Genomic DNA, 13,450 nt, shown 5'->3' with positions numbered 1-13,450 from the left:
GGAAGGAAGGAAGGGAAGGGAGGGAAGGAAGGAAGGACAGGAGGGAGAAGGAAGGGATGAAGGATGGAAGGGAGGGAGGAAGAAGAAGGAAAAGAGGAAGGGAAGGAAGGAAGGAAGGAAGAAAGGAAGGAATGAATAAAGGATAAAAGGAAAGGAGGAAGGACAGAAGGAAGGAAGGAACGAAGAAAGGGAGGAAGGACAGATGGAAGGAAGGAAGGAATGACTAAAGGATAAAAGGAAGGGAAGAAGACAGAAGGAAGAAAGGACAGATGGAAGGAAGGAAGGAAGGAAGGACAGATAGAAGGAAGGAAAAGAACACATGAAGGAAAGTGGACCGGATTGCACCGCTTGGCGGGCCGGTTCTGGCCCGCGGGCCGCATGTTTGACACCCCTGACTTAAATCATACATGTCACATCCCTTCCACGTCTTACTTTGAAGCCTATCAAGTATCGTATGTGTCATGTGTCAGTTGTTAAAACGCCTCCTTGTTAGTAACTTTAATGCAACACCTTCAGCAAATGACAGATTGTTAATGTAAAGGAGGTTTTCTCTTCTTCACAAGCTGCCTCCGTGGTGTGACTGCAGCATGGTAACCTTACCAATAAAAGGAGCTAAATTCATGTAGCTTGCCCTATATATCGTACTATATATATACCAGACCTTTAAATCCCAAAATTCAAACGGTTGTACCTTTGGGAAGCATTAATCGGTTGCAGGAAGTCGTGCAATCTGCCTGTTAAGTATCTTGCCTTTGTGTTCGGATGGTTTCACCCTCTGGGAAGCAGAAGGAGGATTTTTGGCCTGATGGTGGCACTAGAGGACAAGTGAGAGCACAATAATCAACATAAATTACCTTCTGGGGACCATGAATATATAAGATGTATATATATATATATATATATTTATACACACACAAGGGTTGTCAAACGATTAATTTTTTTAATCGAGATTAATCGCAGAATTTCCATAGTTAATCACGATTAATCGCGTTATGAATTGCATGTTTAAAATCCTGTTATTTTACATTTCAAGGCAGTTTTAAGTCCATAATGTAAAGCATTTCTTACCAGAGTGTCTTAACTGGGAATCAATCACGGCTCTGCTGCGACTCCCACACTCCAAAATGGTCCTTTGGTGGAGCTGAGGCTCGCTTGGCTGCACCTGGGTGTTTAGCGTGGAGCTGCTAACTCAAACTCCACGTACTCCGGTGATAGTTAAACTCCGTTTGACACAGGTTGCATTTTACTTTTGACTTGTCAACTGAACCGTCTGGAAGCCGTTCAAAAGTCCAGTAGCTCTCTTACTTTCCATCAGCGCGGTAGGTTTACTGCAGGAGGCCACTTCAAAGCATAGCGCTACAGCTAGAGGAGCCGTCTACGGGGGAGTAGAAGGGACAAAAAGGCTTGCAACATTAAAATGCGATTAAAAAAAATTAAGTTATGGATTGCATTAATCTAATCGCAATTAACACGTTAACACTGACAGCCCTAATATATATATATTTTAATGGTGGTGTTCACTGTTGCCATGACAGCAAAGGTTCCATATCTTTAAGGAACTTGTCTCCAGTGATCATTTTAACCCAAACCATGATCTTTACATAGTTCTAATCAAGTAAACTAGACATTAACCACAGCGTCACACCTTAAAACATCTTTATTTACACTCCCTAAAGATCCTCATGTGTGAGGGCAGCAGTGGAAAATACTAAACTAAAGAAACTGTGAAAATACATCATTGTTCATCAAGGGTGGAGATAATCCTTCATTAATCGTAATCGAGGTTAAAAGTTCAATTAATCGTGATTTTGATTTTTGCCATAATCACCCAGCCCTAATTTGCATTTTTTCCTATTCCACATGATCCCTGGATGGCAAACATATAATAATAAGAATATGGTTAAGCCCCATCTGACCCCACCCGACCACCACCTATGAAAATGATTGTTATATACAACGAATTTGAATCAGCAAATACATATTGTGACAAACTCCAAGACTGAAAATAGCAAAATCTTTGTATATTGACCTGAATGTATATATGCAAAATGTTCCTTTTCATAACTAGGCTAAGCTTTCTAAACTAGGCAGAGCATATCCGGACCCTTGCTCTGTAAGTTACCTTAGACAGTAGATTCATGATTATATTCTCATTTTATAGCTGAAAAGGGAGTTAAGGGACTTTACATTTCAACACAAGACATTCAGTACCTATGCTATCTGCTGGTTCGATGTTAGATTGAGCAAAGATACAAAACTACATGTGTACCCAGCTGCTAAAGCAATGAAAACACATGAAAAGAAAAGAGAGCCAGACATGAGCGACTACCTGCCACAAAAACCACTAATCTAAACCTCGTTCAGGTCAATCTATCTCCACGCAAAAGCTGAACATTTTCTGTCTCGGCTCGCTTCCTTTCTAATGACGATCATGCATGTGTGTCAAATGACTTGCACATGTACACACGCCCTGCATATCTAATGATGGCATTTATGACCTCTATAGCACAGAAGAGGCAGAAAACAGACAAAAGGCAGTCGGGCTTGAAGTGCTGCAGTTGTTACCATTAGCACATTATGTGTGAGGGGAAGATGGTGTAAAGCCAGGTGGTGAGTGTGATGCTTGCTACACAGCTGATTGTACTTCAACTACGTGAGCATTTGTAGAAACATACAGCAGGCTGTTTGAGAGTGAGCAGTGGCATTTTAAGTGGCAAATAATCACAAAAAGGATGATCCAGATGGGTGCATGTGGGTAATTTTTTGCTTTATTGCATCACTTTAGGTTTTTAAAGATGTTGTAAGACTAGAAACAGTGATGTATGTACAATATTATTATTATGTTAGGGTAACTTCTTATTGTGTAAATATGTGGCACATATTTAAGCTTAAAGTCCGTGTAAAGTAAGAATAAATATGTGTTCTGAGTTTGACATACCACAGAAAAGTGTGTTGTTAACCACCCTGCCAAATTTGAATGATTAAAAAAATCACCAAATATATGAAATTAGGCTTCAAAGTTGTGTAAAAATCAGCCTCTTTCTCTGCTACCAAACGCTGTGGGCGTGGCCACCGAGTCGGCTGAAGCCCCGCCCCCTACCAAGTGTCACCTGTCAATCAAAGTCACCACCTCTACCCGAAACATGGATGCTACGTCTGAGAGCTTTCTGCTGCTAACTCAGCTGCTAGCCCGGTGGCTAGTTTCGCGGCTAGCTCGCGGCTAACTCAGCTAACTGGCTAACTATAGATTGTAGTAGTAGTAGTGTGCGCTGAATGTATTTATAGGCTACCTCTACAGCAGCAGGGGCGGGTTTATGCTAATCATGTGATTTTCAGACCTGCCCACTAAATCCTGAACACAGAACTCTTGAAACACAGTGTGTGAAGCCTAGCTCCACAATTCAAATCTAAATGGTTGAAATACTTTTTACACCTTTTTTAGAAATACATTTATGACCTATTTAATGTCTGAATTCACCACACAGCATTTAAAATTCAAAGTAGCCATTAGCAAAGAGAGACAGTTCATCTTCATTACAGCTTACCTGTTGATATGTGTATGTACAAAGATATTTTTGGTTTTATTCATCCAGAATTTCACATCTTGTAACATCTCATTTCTGGAGACAGTGTCCTTGTTACAGACCTGACTATGAACAGTTTTAATTGGACCTACTCTCCACAAAAAAAAGGTTATTTTTAACCTAATTTTGTCCTTCATGTTGTCTCCATCTCTGCAGCTAATCTTATTGCTGTGGTGTTTTTTGTATTACACCTCCTAAAACTCACCTGTCAGTGAAACGATGAGTGCGCTGCTCTCCCTTTGGCCTGGCCGGCATACCTCATGTTGTATAGCAACAGGGGCAGGAGAGGTTACAGGAAGGGATTATGTTGAATTCCTATCAGCCAGTGATCAAACAGAGGCAGTAAGGCATGGCTGAATCTATGGGAATGCTCTTTGCTAAGCCTGAGTCGCATTAAGATGTATCAGAGATGTCTACTGCCATGCTATCTGCTCTGTGAGGCTGTAATTCTGCACAGTGGAGCTTTGAGCTTAACAATAACGGCCATATGTTATCATGCTCGCTACGACAATGGTAACATGCTGATGCTAGCTCAGGAGGTAGTTGGCAGTTTAATTCCTGGCTCTTTCAATCCACGTGTTGATGTGTCCTTGGGCAAGATACTTAACTCCAAATTGCTAAGTCTGTTTACCATGTTTATGCTAACATGCTAACATGCTGGAGGTAGTTGGCAGTTTAATTCCTGGCTCTTTCGGTCCACGTGTTGATATGTCCTTGGGCAAGATACTTAACTCCAAATTGCTAAGTCTGTTTACCATGTTTATGCTAACATGCTAACATGCTGGAGGTAGTTGGCAGTTTAATTCCTGGCTCTTTCGGTCCACGTGTCGATATGTCCTTGGGCGAGATACTTAACCCCAAATTGCTCCTGATGGCTGCACCGACAGTGTGTGAATGTTTAGTCTCCATGTGATGAGCAGGTTGGCGCTCTGCATGGTAGCCCCCTTGTCATTAATGTGTGTGTGTGTGAATGTGACATGCAGTATAAAAAGACTAGAAAAGCTCTACTATAAGTCCGTTTATCATGTTTACTTGAGATGTTCAACATGTTTAGCATCTTATTTTAGCATGCTAACTGGCTAACTTGCTAGCAAAGTCCAGTTGATATGAATGTCAATGATTATTTGGTCATAAACTAAAGTATTGGATAAATGATTCTTAATAAAAAGTCAGTAAAATTCAACTTGAGGAGAGAAATCATCCAATAGTTGTTGAACTCAAATCCATAAATGTGAAGCTCATGTTAGCACCAATGTTTGCTCCAGTCCTCCTCGTACTGTAGATGTTCAGATATTTAACTTTGACCTGCTAGTGGCGTTAAAGGAAAACTCAGGGGATTATTACTGAAGTCTTTGGGATTCAACCTATGTGCACCATTTATATCGCTGCCACATTTCAAGGCAATCAATGCGATAATTGGTTGACCAGCTGACCCGCTAAGGATTAGCATTGAAAGAGTGCTGCTAGCTTAGCCTGGCTAAAACAATCAGGTAAGGAAATATATTTACTAATTAAATCATAATTCAGGACATGCAACAACCTGCAAACACTATAAGAGACAATAGGTTTTTTTCTGTTTGATATAAAATGTAGTTTTCCCTTTTCTGTGGCTCATGTGTTAGCTAAACGACAAGCTAATAAAACGTGCTAATAAGCTGGAGAAGCAAACAGTATGCATTGTTGTATGTTGTGTAAACTGTGCATCTTCTGCATAAATTAAAAATACAATATTAACCCTCCTGTTGTCCTCGAGTCAAGGAACGGAGGGAGTTAGAAGGAAGGAAAGGAGGGAGGAAGGGAGGAAGAAGGAATGAAAGGAGGGAGGGAGGAAGGAAGGAATGGAGGAAGAAAGAAAGAAGGGAAGAAGGAAAGGAGGAAGGAAGGAAGGAAAGGAAAAGAGGAAGGAAGGACAGAGGAAAGAAGGAAGGGGGAAGGTAGGGGGGAGGAAAGAAAGAGAGAAGGAAGGAAGGAAAGTAATTTTTGCCTAACACTAAATAAATAAAGTGTTCGTTCATTGTAAATAAATACCTCATTTATGTCTATTGATGGTTGTAAGCTAATTTAAAAAACAACAACCCATGCTGTAATGTTTTTAGGGCACTTCTCAGTCACCCCCTTATGGCACCCCTGCCTACCTTTAAATATTAAATAATAAATAATAAAACAACCACAAAAAACAAAACAAAAATAAATGAGTGATTTGCTTTTTTGAGTAAAGAATTGGGTATTATAGAACACACAGAAATAAAGTAATAAAAATGAAAAAAAGGGAAATAAAGAGTTTAATTTTTCACTGAACCAAAAATACTGATATTATGATTATTGCATTTTATCTCACAATTCACACAATTAACCCTCCTGTTGTCCTCGAGTCAAGGGAGGAAGTTAGGAAGGGAGGAAGAAGGATGGAAAGGAGGAAGGAAGGGAGGAATAAGGAAGGAAAGGAGGAGGGAGGGAGGAAAGGAGGAAGGAGGGAGGGAGGGAGGGAAGGAAGGAAAGAGAGAAGGAGGGAGGGAGGAAAGGAAGGAAGGGAGGAATGAGGGAAGGAAAGAAGGACAGAAGGAAGGGAGAAGGAAAAGGAAGGAAGGAAGGAAAGAAGGACAGAAAGAAGGGAGGAAAAAAGGAAGGAAGGAAGGAGGAAAGAAGGAAGGGGGAAGGTGGGGGGAGGAAAGAAAGAGAGAAGGAAGGAAGAAGGACAGGACGAAGGAAGGAAGGAAGGGAGGAAAGGAAAAGAGGAAGGAAGGACAGAGGAAAGAAGGAAGGGGGAAGGTGGGGGGAGGAAAGAAAGAGAGAAGGAAGGAAGGAAGGACGGCAGGAAGAAGGAAAGGAGGAACAGTCAAAACAGACGGGGTCAATTTGACCCGGGAGGACGACATGAGGGTTAAGCAAAGGATGTTAAAAGCACATTTATATTAATAAAAGTGTATTATTGGAGATTATGAAGAAACATATCTCACGCACACACACACACACACACACACAGAGCTAAGAGATTATTATTTAGTGTTAGATGCTACTGTTTCATCCTGTCTGTATATTATATATCTAAAGATTCAGTGGACAAATGGCGAGCCAGGAAAAGAGGGCTAAGACAGACAACATGAAGTCCATTTTTTATTTTTTTCTAACTGCAGATTGAAAGTATACAACTGAACATCATGATTTGATTTTTATTATGAGACTCATAAATAAAAATACAAAAAAATTCCACTACAAAAAACAATCTACTGTTAGTTAGTAGGATGTAAAAAAAAAAAAAAGAAAAAGAAAAAAGAAATATTCTTTATATTTTTCACTATCAAAGGCACAACATTGACTTTAGTGACAACATGGAGAAGAGAACCTGCAGCATTAAATCTTTTATTTTTCTTTTATTTTTTTTTCACACTCCATCAGAGAAACACTGAAATGTTACAAAGAGATGTGTCTGATTTCTACATGGAAAGAAACAAAAAAAAAAAAAAGAGAGAGAACAACCTCTATATCAACGAGACGGTGGCTATAGATTGGTGGCACAGCTCAACAGGAAACGTACTGCCACGGAAAAAAATAGCACGTTGTCGCTGGAAAAGACAAAGGACCTTTTTGCAAAGCTCTAATGCAAATTTTTTTTTAAACAGAAAAAAAAAAAAAATTATACAACTTGAACAACAATAAGAGAACAAAATAAAGAAAAATAAAAAATAATAATTGGGCACCTTCTAAGATTAGGCTAAGATTAGGTGCTGAGGTAGACAAAAACTATAACAATTCAAATCATAATAAAAACACTATTTTCTTAATACAGAGCAACTTGACTGGCACTTGTGCTGCTGTCACAACAATGGAGGAGAAGAAGTAGCACAGACAAGCCAGGGAAAGACAGAGAAAAGCTTTGTTACATAAAAAGCTTTGTTATGCTTGGTCCGACAGGGCAATTGGTCCTCAGTGCTAAATATAAAAAAATACAATGTCTTGGTGCTTTGTTACTCAAACAGTTTTTAGTCTAGACCTCGATGGCACATGCATTTGAAACACTGCATGAAATGGCTACTTTTGTTCTAGAAACACCACACCAAAACACAGAGTGCCAGCTCCAGGGATGCCATGATTCCTCTCTGACGAATTTTAAAACATCCCCCCCCCTTCTTTTTTAAATCTTTAAATGCGTTTTTTGTAGAAAAGGAAAAGTACTTAAAAAAAAAAAAACTAAACAGAACAGAAAGAAAAGCAGAAAGGGGGAATACCCCGCCGACTCTGCCACAACCTACCCAAATGGAGGTTTTCTTTTATTTTCTTAAATTTTTTTTTTTTTTTTAATTTTATTTTGAAGAGCAAATATAAGAAAGTTCTTATCAGCAAACCTGTTGCTGATAAAAAAAAAATTAAAAGAGGAGAGAAAAAATACAATCTGAGTGGGAGGAGGAGGAGGAGGCGGCGCAGACTCTGGCTTAATTTGCTGGCAGAAAAAAAAAAAAAAAAAAAAAATTCAACAATTTAATTTTATCCCCCGAAAGTTTTGCAGGATTCAACGCTGCAGCAGTCTATCTGAATTTTGCCCCTCATTATCATTGTTAAATAAATGCTTTTTTGGGTGCCAATCACAGAGTACGGCCTAAGAAGCAATAATATCTCAGTTGCTATATATATATATATCAATAGCATTAAGGGTCTTTATTGCAGTCCTTGAAAAAGAAGCCCTGCTCTATTCAGGATTTAAAAAAAAAAAAAAAAAAGGTCATATTTTGAGCGTCATGACATCCCTAGGGTGCTGGAGACACCATTTTTATTTTATTCTGAAAATACAGAAACTAAGCAGATATAGATGGATATTTTTGTTGAACAATTTCCATTTTTAGGCACAAAGATAGTACAGAAAACATCGGAGAACACTGAGGGAAGAACTATATCAATGCCAAATGTATATATATATTTTTTTCTAACATAGAGAAAAAAAAAAGTGGCATAGAATAATCATTTTTATTTTGTATCTTGATCTGATTAGTGCATTTTTCCCACTAATACACACACACACACACACACTCACACACACACACACACACACACATAGCTACACACTCGTTCACCCGCACACAGAATAGTAGAAAACATTCAGAGGACGATGATAGGAATAAACGTGACTGATCAGGTCTTGCATTGGTGGTGGTGGTGGTGGTTCAGACTGAGCCGTGTGACTGGGTATATTATAGTGGGTGGATATTATATATATTATGAGGGTGATAAAAAAAGCCCCCCTCAGCTCACAGTGTTTGAGAATAAAATGGCAAGAACACCACGGGGACATGCCATCCCTTCTTCTTTTTTCAAGTACAAAAAACAAAATAATAAAAAATAAAAATGTCGAGACAGTCAAGTTTGATTGAAAAATTGTGAATGACAAGTACTAATTGGTCGGTTTTTGGCAGCGTCCCTCTGCCTTCCCGTATTTTATCATCTTTTTTTTTTTTCTCCTTTTTTTTTTTACACTCACACACACACACACACACACACACACACGCACGCACACACACACATTCGTAAAATTTGTGGTGGATAGATTTAGTCCTTCACCTACAATGCAATTTGACATCCAGAAAGCAACACTTATTATTACAATATGTTTCACACACATGTTTTTTTGTCCAACAATATCAAAGAGGAGCAAGGCAAAAAACGATTCACACCCAGAGAGAGACAGAGAGAGAGAGAGAGAGAGTTAAAGAGTAAGAGAGAGAGAGAGACAAGTTAAAAAAAAAAAAAGGAAATACAAAGATTTGTGCCCTGCTGTAACCCTCCACAAATGGAAAAAGGACTGACACTGAATACAAAAATATCACAATTTTTATATATCAAATTGCCTCTGTTGGCTCTTGTTCAGGAATACACTCATTTCTTCTCCGAGAGAGAGAGAGAGAGAGAGAGAGAGAGAGAGAGAGAGAGAGAGAGAGAGAGAGAGAAAGAGAGAGAGAGAGAGAAAGAGAAAGAGAGAGAGAGAGAGAGAGAGAGAGAGAGAGAGAGCTTTGTCAGCTGAGAGAGAATCTCTATTTTTAACCTTCTGGTTTTTTCTTTTTTTTTGATTACCACTTGCAGTTCCAATTGTCCAACGCACTATGCATCACTGCAAATATGACCTGTCCTGGGGGGAGGAAGGGGAGGGGGGAGGGGGAGAGGGGGGGTTTAAGGGGGTTTAGGGGGGTTTGGGAAGGGCGGGGGGGGGCCAGGGGGCGTTGGGTGCCGTTCATGATGAACCATCTTTTTTTATGTCTTTTTTTTTCACATTACAAAACTACAATTCTATTCACACAATTTTTCAAGTTTAAATTCTTGTTTTTAAACCCTCTTAAAAAGCAATAGTACTTCCTCCTCTTTATCTGCCGCATCCCTCTTTTTTACTCATCACTTAAGGCTTCAAAAAATTCAAAAAATTGCTTCTTTTTTTTTTTTTTTTCTTTCTCTCTCTGCGCTTCTGTGGTTTGGAGGTGCAAAAAAGGGGGAGACTATAAGAGAGGAATAAAACATCCATTCAAATGACTCAGCCTATCAACCTCTACTATTGTTATTAACTCTTTAACCCTTTTATATACATTTTGCTTAAAAACACAGACAATCATAAATCAACTTTTTTTTGAATGAAAACAAAAAAAAGAAAAAACAAAAAGCATGAGATGAAGTAGCAATGATGAAAAAAATGCAAAAAACACACAAATACACACAAAAAAAATGTGCTTTTGCTAAAAAAAAAAAGAAACATAAAAGAAACTTAGAGGTAGCTTTTATAACAAATGACCAAACTTTCCGGCTCTTTAACAAGCGGGGTTAATAATACCAAGTTTGGTAACAAGTAATGCACATAAAGAAATACACAACATTTGAAAAAAAACAAAAAAAACAAAAAAAAAATCTCTTCACCGTGGCACTTAATTTTTTTTTTCTGCGTACACATTGCTTCATCATGTTGTGCAATGCATCTTTCTCACAGACACTCATCATCATTAACAAAAAAAAATAAAAAATAAAAAATAAAAAAAACAAAAAGTACACAATGAAACAAAAGGGAAAATTAAAAATACAACAAGCAAACATGAGGTCACAAAAAAACGAGGTAATTCAAGTACGATGTGTTGAGCTCAAACTCAAAAAGTCAAATAATAACGACATTAACAACGACAACGACGACGAAGACGACGACGACAACGACAGGAGACGAGAGAGAGACGAAAGCGAAGGGACAAAAAACCACAGAGGAAGAGTTGATTTATTCTGTCGTCTTACTGGTCGCCTTACTGCCCCCCCTCCCCTCCCTATTCTCCCCTTTTTTAAGCTGCTAGGGCCGTGGTGTCTCGTCCAAATCAGTGATCCCCCCCCCCTCCACCCCCCGCCCCCCTTTTTTTTTTCTTCCTCCCACCGACCATTTTGGATATGTGATCACCTCAGTAACGCTGTGACATGCCGTAGGTTCTGTTTGGGTCTAATGCTGCATTTCAGAGAAGTCAAAAAAAAGAAGAAGAAGAAGAAGAAGAAATCCCCACTTCCTGTTTCCTCCTCCTCTGCAAAATGTTCCATTTGAGCCTCATGCTGCGTTTTTACCCCCCCCCCTACCTTCCCTCCCCCCTCCCTAAGATGCAGCAACAATAAAAGGCAATACAAAACTTTTTTAACTATTCTCAAAAAAAAGGGGAAAAGAAGGGAAAATTAACCCTTAAAAAATGAGCTTACTTGCCCCCCTCCTTTTTTTCTCCCACTCTATGCATTAGTGCACACAAGTATCCAAATACACATAGTATAGTACATTTAACATCTTTTATATAGTCATTTTTTTGTTGTATGAGCTTTTAATATAAAGCCCCTGGTGGTAATATGCACTGCAAATATATGTGAGAATATATAAGCACCATTTATAAAAAGAAAAAAAAAATGTAACAAGAAAGCACCCTCAGATTTCAGATTTCAGATGATATTGTGCTCTAGTGGTGTAATTTCAAAATAAAATACCCCCTTCTGAACTTCTATGCTTTGTCCAGTCAATTTAAAAAGATCCTGATGGTGAAGAATGACACATATTCAAATATAGCATTTACAGTTAAGCTAGCTAGCTAACGTACAAGCTAGCTAGCTATCGTACGAGCTAGCTGAACTTAACAGGAAGGCATAAAGAGAGAGTAATAGCAACTTCCAATTATAAAGTTTTCCGACTTCCAATGAAAGACAGCATTATAACCTGCGATATATATATTTTGAACCTAGCCTCGTACGAACCCGGCTTACAGTCTTTCACATTCATGTTTTAACAGTCTTCAAAACCGATACCACACCATCTTTTGACAGACGTAACGGCGTGCAGCTAAGGCATCCCCTCCCCTCCCCCTCCCAAAGGACTCTCCCTCAACATTCAACTTCTGGCAGTCAAAGTCACAGGACTCCCAAACTCCCAACAGAAAAGCAGCCTTTCACCCCTCCCCCCCAGCCCCCCCTCAGCCTCCCTCCTCCCCACTTTGTTTTCCATCACTGCGGTTAATTGACAGATCTGTTGCGGTCAAAAGTGTTACGGTTTATGTGTCAGTTTGTGTAGTTCATCATCGTTAGTGTGAGATTATTATGATCTGGTTAAATGTACATGATAAAAAGCAGTCCAGTTGTCTATTGCTGAGAAGGTGGATAGGCTGGATTTAATGTATGTATGTATGTAGAATACCGTTATAGTGATTTATGATGTAATGAAAAATATATATACCTTGCATCAAACAGAGACTGTTGTCGTAATTTGTTTAACCTGTGCAATCAAAGCCATGATAAATCAAGCAGAGCTAAAATAAAAAAAAAATGAAATAAAAAAAAAAAAAATACTAGATGAAAAAGTTAGCATTTGGCTCTCTGGGGAGAACCGCGGGTGGCCAGTGGTGACCAAACCATCTCCAGCTCTGTCAGAAATGCAGAACCAGGAATACTACTGAGAAAACTGGGAGACTTCCTTCCACCAGAAAGCAGCACGAGGCATCTTCCACCATCCAAAAACTGAAAATCTCGGTGCTCGGTTTGCAGTATTTTAGTGCTCCCATCCGTCCAGTTCAATTGTTTCATGTACTGAATACGCCTACCGAGCTCTGCTGCTGCTGCTGCTGCTGCTGATGATGATTCTCAGGGGCTATCTCACTGCTGCTCATATGTAAGGACAGGTTATAACACTGGGAAAACTGGGAAGATGTTCAAGATATGTTTTTTTTCCATTTGAGGATGGAAAAGATTTGAGTACCCCCAAAACATTTGTTTCTTTAACTCAGTCATAGTGGTTTGTGGTTAGAACAAGAAGAAGGGTTTCCTCAATACTTGCATGATGAACTAGGGGCCTTAAACTGATTCTCATATTCACATAATCATCCATGTGATCGTAACTAATCTGACCATGCAGGGGTGAATGCGACGAACAAATACCAAAGTCGAACCGCAAAAAAAAAAAAATAAAAAAAAAATCTTTCCCCCGTTTTGGAAAGAAAACAAAAAACTCTGGAGTGAAAGATTTTGGTTCCCAATGAGAAGGATGCACAGGTTCAGATAGCCCTTGAGAATCTGCTCTCTCTTAAAAATGTCACTTCCTGTCCTTTGCAGCTCGCTCACTTTACGGTGCTGCATGCAATGACCTGAAACAATAACACAGTTGCAGATGTAGTGAATGACCCGGTAAATCCGAACAATGGTGGAGAATCTCTCTCATCTCCGTGTGTCCAAGTCTTCCTTCTTCTTCTTCTTAGCACTCTTGTCCCACCCATCACCATCACCACCCTTTTTTTACCCCCATTGGTTGTTGCCGCCTTTGCATGAAAAAAGAAAAAACGAGAAAACAAACCCATCTTTTGCTTTCGAGTCTCTTGTCGTTGACATTCCTCAATCGT

The 13,450-nt window shown here is 39.2% G+C and overlaps 1 protein-coding gene across 1 annotated transcript in view; it reads right to left on the bottom strand.

Moving 5' to 3' along the window:
* The window catches only part of LOC128371002 (zinc finger and BTB domain-containing protein 16-A-like), a 166,101-nt gene that overhangs the window by 89,503 nt on the left and 63,148 nt on the right, over positions 1–13,450 (bottom strand). The window lies entirely within an intron of this gene.

Source organism: Scomber japonicus, chromosome 13, assembly GCF_027409825.1.
Source record: "Scomber japonicus isolate fScoJap1 chromosome 13, fScoJap1.pri, whole genome shotgun sequence".
NCBI lineage: Eukaryota > Metazoa > Chordata > Actinopteri > Scombriformes > Scombridae > Scomber > Scomber japonicus.
The sequence above is the reverse complement of the archived record's forward strand: the minus strand, read 5'-3'. Positions and strand labels throughout refer to the sequence as shown.